Source organism: Gambusia affinis, linkage group LG08, assembly GCF_019740435.1.
Source record: "Gambusia affinis linkage group LG08, SWU_Gaff_1.0, whole genome shotgun sequence".
Lineage (NCBI taxonomy): Eukaryota > Metazoa > Chordata > Actinopteri > Cyprinodontiformes > Poeciliidae > Gambusia > Gambusia affinis.
In genome coordinates this window covers 16,693,022-16,699,021 of record NC_057875.1, presented here as the reverse complement: position 1 = coordinate 16,699,021, position 6,000 = coordinate 16,693,022, and positions in this window count along the sequence as shown.

The following is a 6,000-nucleotide window of genomic DNA, read 5'->3' as shown; positions in this document are numbered from 1 at the left end:
GGACTTGTCTGCCTCACCGTGTGTGCCCCGCAGGTATACATTTTCAAGAGGTGAGACAGGTAAAAAAGCACTTGAACTGAATCATCCTTTCAGCAAACATTCAATTAGAATATCCAGCACTGAGCGACGCTATTACAGCAGCAGCCGGAACACCGGTGCATTTCCCAGATAAAGAAATCTGCTGAATTTCAAAGCTACAATGGATGTACTGTGCAGCGGCGGGGGAGGAAGCAGAAGAGTCTGGGGTGGCAAGTTGAGGATTCAGAGCTTCCCCTCTGTCTGTAGTCAGGTGGGATGACAGGGGGTGAGTGCTGCCTGGTGGCTCTCTGGCGGTTCTCTGACAGCCTGTCACAGAGAGATCACTGCCACATGCCTGTCTGTCCACAACGCTGACGGCTGACCCGTCCAACATGGCCCGGCCCGCTGGTCATGCCATCTCTGCCTGCCGTCGGACGTCTGTGACAGCTGACAAGACACCTGGGACACAACCGGCAGAGGCCAGAGATCTGCTACCTGTATAGACATCAGGATTTACTGCTGCCAAGGAAAAAGACTGTGGAGGAGACACAAGGAGGAGGGAGGAGTAGTCATTCCTAGAAAAAAAAAAAAAAAAAAAAGAATTATAAACTGTTGGTTCCAAAGAGGTCTGTGACAAAAAGTCTAATTATCAAATCTTTTTCATCTAAACAGTACTGATAATACAGCAGGTGATGGCCTTCAACAGCAACATGTGCATGTCTAAGTTGCTTTGTTTGTGCCTGTGTTTGCATTTTACATTTTTCACAGCATAACTCGCTTTAGATGTGGAGACAAAGGAGGCTGATAGCTGCAGTCTGGGCTGCGGAGACATATGGGCCATGTCATTTATCACGTCGGCTGGTGAAGGAATGAGAGCCCATCAGTGGCCTGGCATTGATCCCTGCGTGGGCCAGCCATTGTTCCCAGCAGCACCTGGTTCTGTTAGTTCTGTCTGCAGTAATGGGGAGGAGGAAGCTGAAAGAGCGGGGTAGGAGGGACGTCTTAACATTTTCTAGGCTACACTTTTAAAATAAAACTGAAAATGATAGAGAAGAGTAACTTTTGGTGTTAATGCTACATTCTGTGCACTTCACCCTCTTTTACTCTATCGTTAGATAAAATCCATTATGATCCACAATAGCAAGGATTCCTTAGTTTTTTGTTTTATAATCCCAATCATGCCTAGGCTTATCCACAACTTTAATCCTAACCTGTTTGCTGGGTTCTCTTGTTTCCGGGATGCTGTTTGTTCACTAATCTTCTTCATGAGGCCTTTACAGATTAGATAGATTTACAGCAAGATCACATCATAAACAGTTTGACTTTATTTAATAAGTAGATGGCTTCTGAACACACTTTGTGCTGCGTGACTTAAATCAGAGCATCAGAGTAAATGTGTGTGACTACAAAATGAATACCACATTCAGATTTTTTAATCATAAAAGAAAATTGCAAAATTAAAACAAAACCCTGTTGTGTTCTGTATTTTTCTGTGTATTTATTTCTAGTTTTCTTGTGTGTCTGAGTCTCTGTGTTGTCCTGTCTCCCCGTGATTAGTTCCCAGGTGTGTCTCGTTCCCTGATTACCTCTTGTGTATTTAGTGTCACCTGTGTGTGTCTGTCTTCGTCGGGTCCTCTGTCTGTGTACGTCTGGTTACGTCCTGTATTGTCGAGTCCTCGTACTTTCCTGTTGCTACCTGAAGTGAGCATTAGCCTTCCGCTCAACAGTGCTGCCAGGTCTGTGGACTGTTTTTCTGTTACTATTCATCATTAAACTCCTCATCACACATCATCTGGGTCTGCTGCGTTTTACCTCACCGCCACCACCACACCCCCTCATGACAGAAGGACCCGACCAAGCTGAACGGTGAGGCACGCACAAACCACCATGGACCCAGATGAGATTAAGGAATTAACGGAAACCATACGGGAGTATGAGGCTGCCATGGCCAAGCCGTACGCGGCGACAAAACGGCTTGGATTCGCCATCCGGTTGGGTCTGTTGCTGGATTACTGGGTCCCACGTTTTCCGCTTCCTGAGCTGGTGGCATTGCAGAGGGAGGCAGAGTGGGAGCGTGAGGCAGCGTATGCTGTCATGGCTGGAGAACCGCTGCCTCCCAGACCCAAGACTCTGTCCTCCCGATCCACCACCCCCGTTCCGTCGCCTGAAGAGCCAGCAGCAGACCCTCCGCAGCCGGAGCCGCCAGCAGCGCTTCCGCGGCCGGAGCCGCCAGCAGCGCTTCCGCGGCCGGAGCCGCCAGCAGCGCTTCCGCGGCCGGAGCCGCCAGCAGACCCTCCGCCACCCGAGTCCGTTCCTGCCGCCGCTCCTGCCGGCGCACCCGAGGCCGTATCTGCCGCCGCTCCTGCCGGCGCACCCGAGGCCGTATCTGCCGCCGCTCCAGCCGGCGCACCCGAGGCCGTATCTGCCGCCGCTCCAGCCGGCGCACCCGAGGCCGTATCTGCCGCCGCTCCAGCCGGCGCACCCGAGGCCGTATCTGCCGCCGCTCCAGCCGGGCGCACCGAGGTCGTATCTGCCGCCCGCTCCAGCCGGGCGCACCAGGCCGTATCTGCCGCCGCTCCGCCCAGCCGGGCGCACCGAGGTCGTATCTGCCGCCGCCCAGCCGGCGCGCAGCCCGAATCTGCCGCTGCCCATGGTGATGGGATTCCAGGCGGCCCGCCTGGCTCCAGGTCGACAGATGGCACGGGTAGTAGGCTTTCCTGCCCCAGTCAGTGTTCCTAGTGCTCCCCCAGAGACTCCTAGTGCTCCCCCAGAGACTCCTAGTGCTCCCCCAGAGACTCCTAGTGCTCCCCCAGAGACTCCTAGTGCTCCCCCAGAGACTCCTAGTGCTCCCCAGAGACTCCTAGTGCTCCCCAGAGACTCCTAGTGCTCCCCAGAGACTCCTAGTGCTCCCCAGAGACTCCTAGTGCTCCCCAGAGACTCCTAGTGCTCCCCAGAGACTCCTAGTGCTCCCCAGAGACTCCTAGTGCTCCCCAGAGACTCCTAGTGCTCCCCAGAGACTCCTAGTGCTCCCCCAGAGACTCCTAGTGCTCCCCCAGAGACTCCTAGTGCTCCCCCAGAGACTCCTAGTGCTCCCCCAGAGACTCCTAGTGCTCCCCCAGAGACTCCTAGTGCTCCCCCAGAGACTCCTAGTGCTCCCCCAGAGACTCCTAGTGCTCCCCAGAGACTCCCTGTGCCAGTCCCGAGCCTCCTCGTCAGCCGCCGCGTCGGCCCCAGAGACTCCTGTGCTCCTCGTCACGCCGCCGCGCCCCAGAGACTCCCTGTGCTCCCTCGTCGCCGCCTGCGGCGCCCCAGAGACTCCTGTGCTCCTCGCCGCCGCGCGCCCCAGAGACTCCCTGTGCTCCTCGTCGCCGCCTCAGGCGGCCCCAGAGACTCCCCTGTGCTCTCGCCGCCGTGCGGCCCCAGAGACTCCTGTGCTCGTCGCCGCCGCCGCGGCGCCCCAGAGACTCCTGTGCTCCTGTCGCCGCCCTGCGGCGGCCCCAGAGACTCCTGTGCTCCTCGCCGCCGCTTCGCGCCCCAGAGACTCCTTGTGCCCGCCGCCTTCGCGGCGTCTTAGAGACTCTCGTCGCCGCGACGCCGACCGCCTGCTCCGCCTCCCGCGCGGACGCCGCCGGACCGCCTCGTGGCCGCTCGCCTCTGCGCCCGCGGGACGGCCGCTGACCGCCTGCGTGGTTCTCGCCTTGCGCCATGCGGCCGCCGCTGACCGCCTCCGTGGTTTCGCCGCGCTGCGCCTGCGACGCCGCCGGACCGCCTCCGTGGTTTCGCTTTCCTGCGCCGCGGGACGGCCGCCGGACCGCCTCGGTTTCGCCTCTGCGCCGCTGACGGCGCCGCCGACGCCTGCGGGTTTCCGCCCTGCGCGACGGCCGCCGGACCGCCTCGCCTCTGCGCCGCCCTCCGTGGCTCCCGCTTCCTGCGCCGAGGTCGGCCCCCTGACCTCCTCCGTGGCTCCCGCTTCCTGCGCCGAGGTCGGCCCCCTGACCTCCTCCGTGGTTCCCGCCTTCCCGTGTTTCCGCCCACCCAGTTGGGTTTGTTTTTTGTTTTTTGGACTCTAGACCCTTGTGTCTCCGCCTATTTACTAGGTTGTTTTTTGTTGATTATGGACTTTGGACCCCCCATCCAGCTCCCCTCCGCCCACCCTCGTTGGGTTTCCCGTTTTTGGGCGTCTGGGAGCCGCCCGTTAAGAGGGGGGTACTGTTGTGTTCTGTATTTTTCTGTGTATTTATTTCTAGTTTTCTTGTGTGTCTGAGTCTCTGTGTTGTCCTGTCTCCCCGTGATTAGTTCCCAGGTGTGTCTCGTTCCCTGATTACCTCTTGTGTATTTAGTGTCACCTGTGTGTGTCTGTCTTCGTCGGGTCCTCAGTCTGTGTACGTCTGGTTACGTCCTGTATTGTCGAGTCCTCGTACTTTCCTGTTGCTACCTGAAGTGAGCATTAGCCTTCCGCTCAACAGTGCTGCCAGGTCTGTGGACTGTTTTTCTGTTACTATTCATCATTAAACTCCTCATCACACATCATCTGGGTCTGCTGCGTTTTACCTCACCGCCACCACCACACCCCCTCATGACAAACCCAACATTTTAGGAGACAATAAATTCTCAAAACAATATTAATATTTTAAAATCTAAGCAAAAACTGTAGACAATTATATATAGGAATCTTTTGACTCTTTTTTTTTTTTTTTTTTTTTTTTTTATGCTGACTTCAGAATTATTTTTGTGCTTTTTATGATTTGTTGATTTTTATTTTGGGGCTTCAAAATATTAATGTTTGCATGTTTCAAAAGCCAGCCTGTTTTCTGAACAATTGCTGCATTCAGTTATTGATAGGTTTTGAAATTTGTTTTTCACATTTTGCAAAATCTTATTCTTATTAATTTTGCTCTTCATAAGGTCTTATTGTCAGCGTTTAAAAATTTCTCCGGACCTGTCTGTAGATGACTCTGTATTCCAGATGGCAGATATATTTTGGGGAATGTATTTGTCCAGTGACTTGTTGTACACGCAGATTTATTGAAAGTTAATCACAGAGAGTAACAACATATTTATAGCAACAAAAACGCAATCACTTTAAATTTATTTTTAACAGTTAAACTGTATCCTTTAATCATTTTTGTACCAACCTCATGCAACTTATTAAGTATATTTCGGTCTTCTTGTGCTCCGACTGTGTGTGTCCATAAATCTATGGCATTTTTTGATGTTCTGAAGCTTTGAAAGAAGCTCTAATATTTCCACCTGGCTTTGTTAAGAACAGATTTGCTTACTCAGCATTGTTTGTCTGCAGTAATTCATCACGCAGGCTTTGAGCTATTGATGGAGCCAGCATCCGTTTGCAGGCCCCTGTCAATGATTCACTCACTAAGCCCATCTGTCAGGCACCCTCTGCTTCTCCCCCTCTTCCTCGCTGCTGCTCGGCTCAGCCCTCTTCTTCCTCTGTGATGGATGGACAAGATCCTTGACAGACACAAATGGTCACATTCAATGCAAGAACGCCTCATGGATTTTGCTTGTTGGGATGTAATCTTCCGCAAATACTCAGTCATTTCTTGCATCAGCAAAGCGAGTGATGCAACTCAAAAAAATCTTTAAAACTGTTTCAAAACAAAGAGAAGTTGATTTCTGGCTGTGACTTGTAACTGTTTGAGTATTCACAGCTTAGCAGAGGATAGTAATCAATAAATCAACAACTCCTAGAATCCATCTCAGTTGTGTCATTAAAGGTTCCTAATTTAGCGAGTGATGAAGTGCGACCAGCACATTTTGGGAGAGTTGCTGTGTATCCTTGCAAAGCGCAGTGCAGTACCACAAAGAGTGGCGGTAAAGTGTCCAAGAGTCTCAAAAGAAACCTAATGTGAGCACAAATCAGTGGAGTTTGAGCTCAGGTGTGGAAAAGAGTGCCATCTGTGGGCAGATATTACATGGTGCATGATGGGATGACATGAAGTAAACCAGATATTTTTTTTTTTG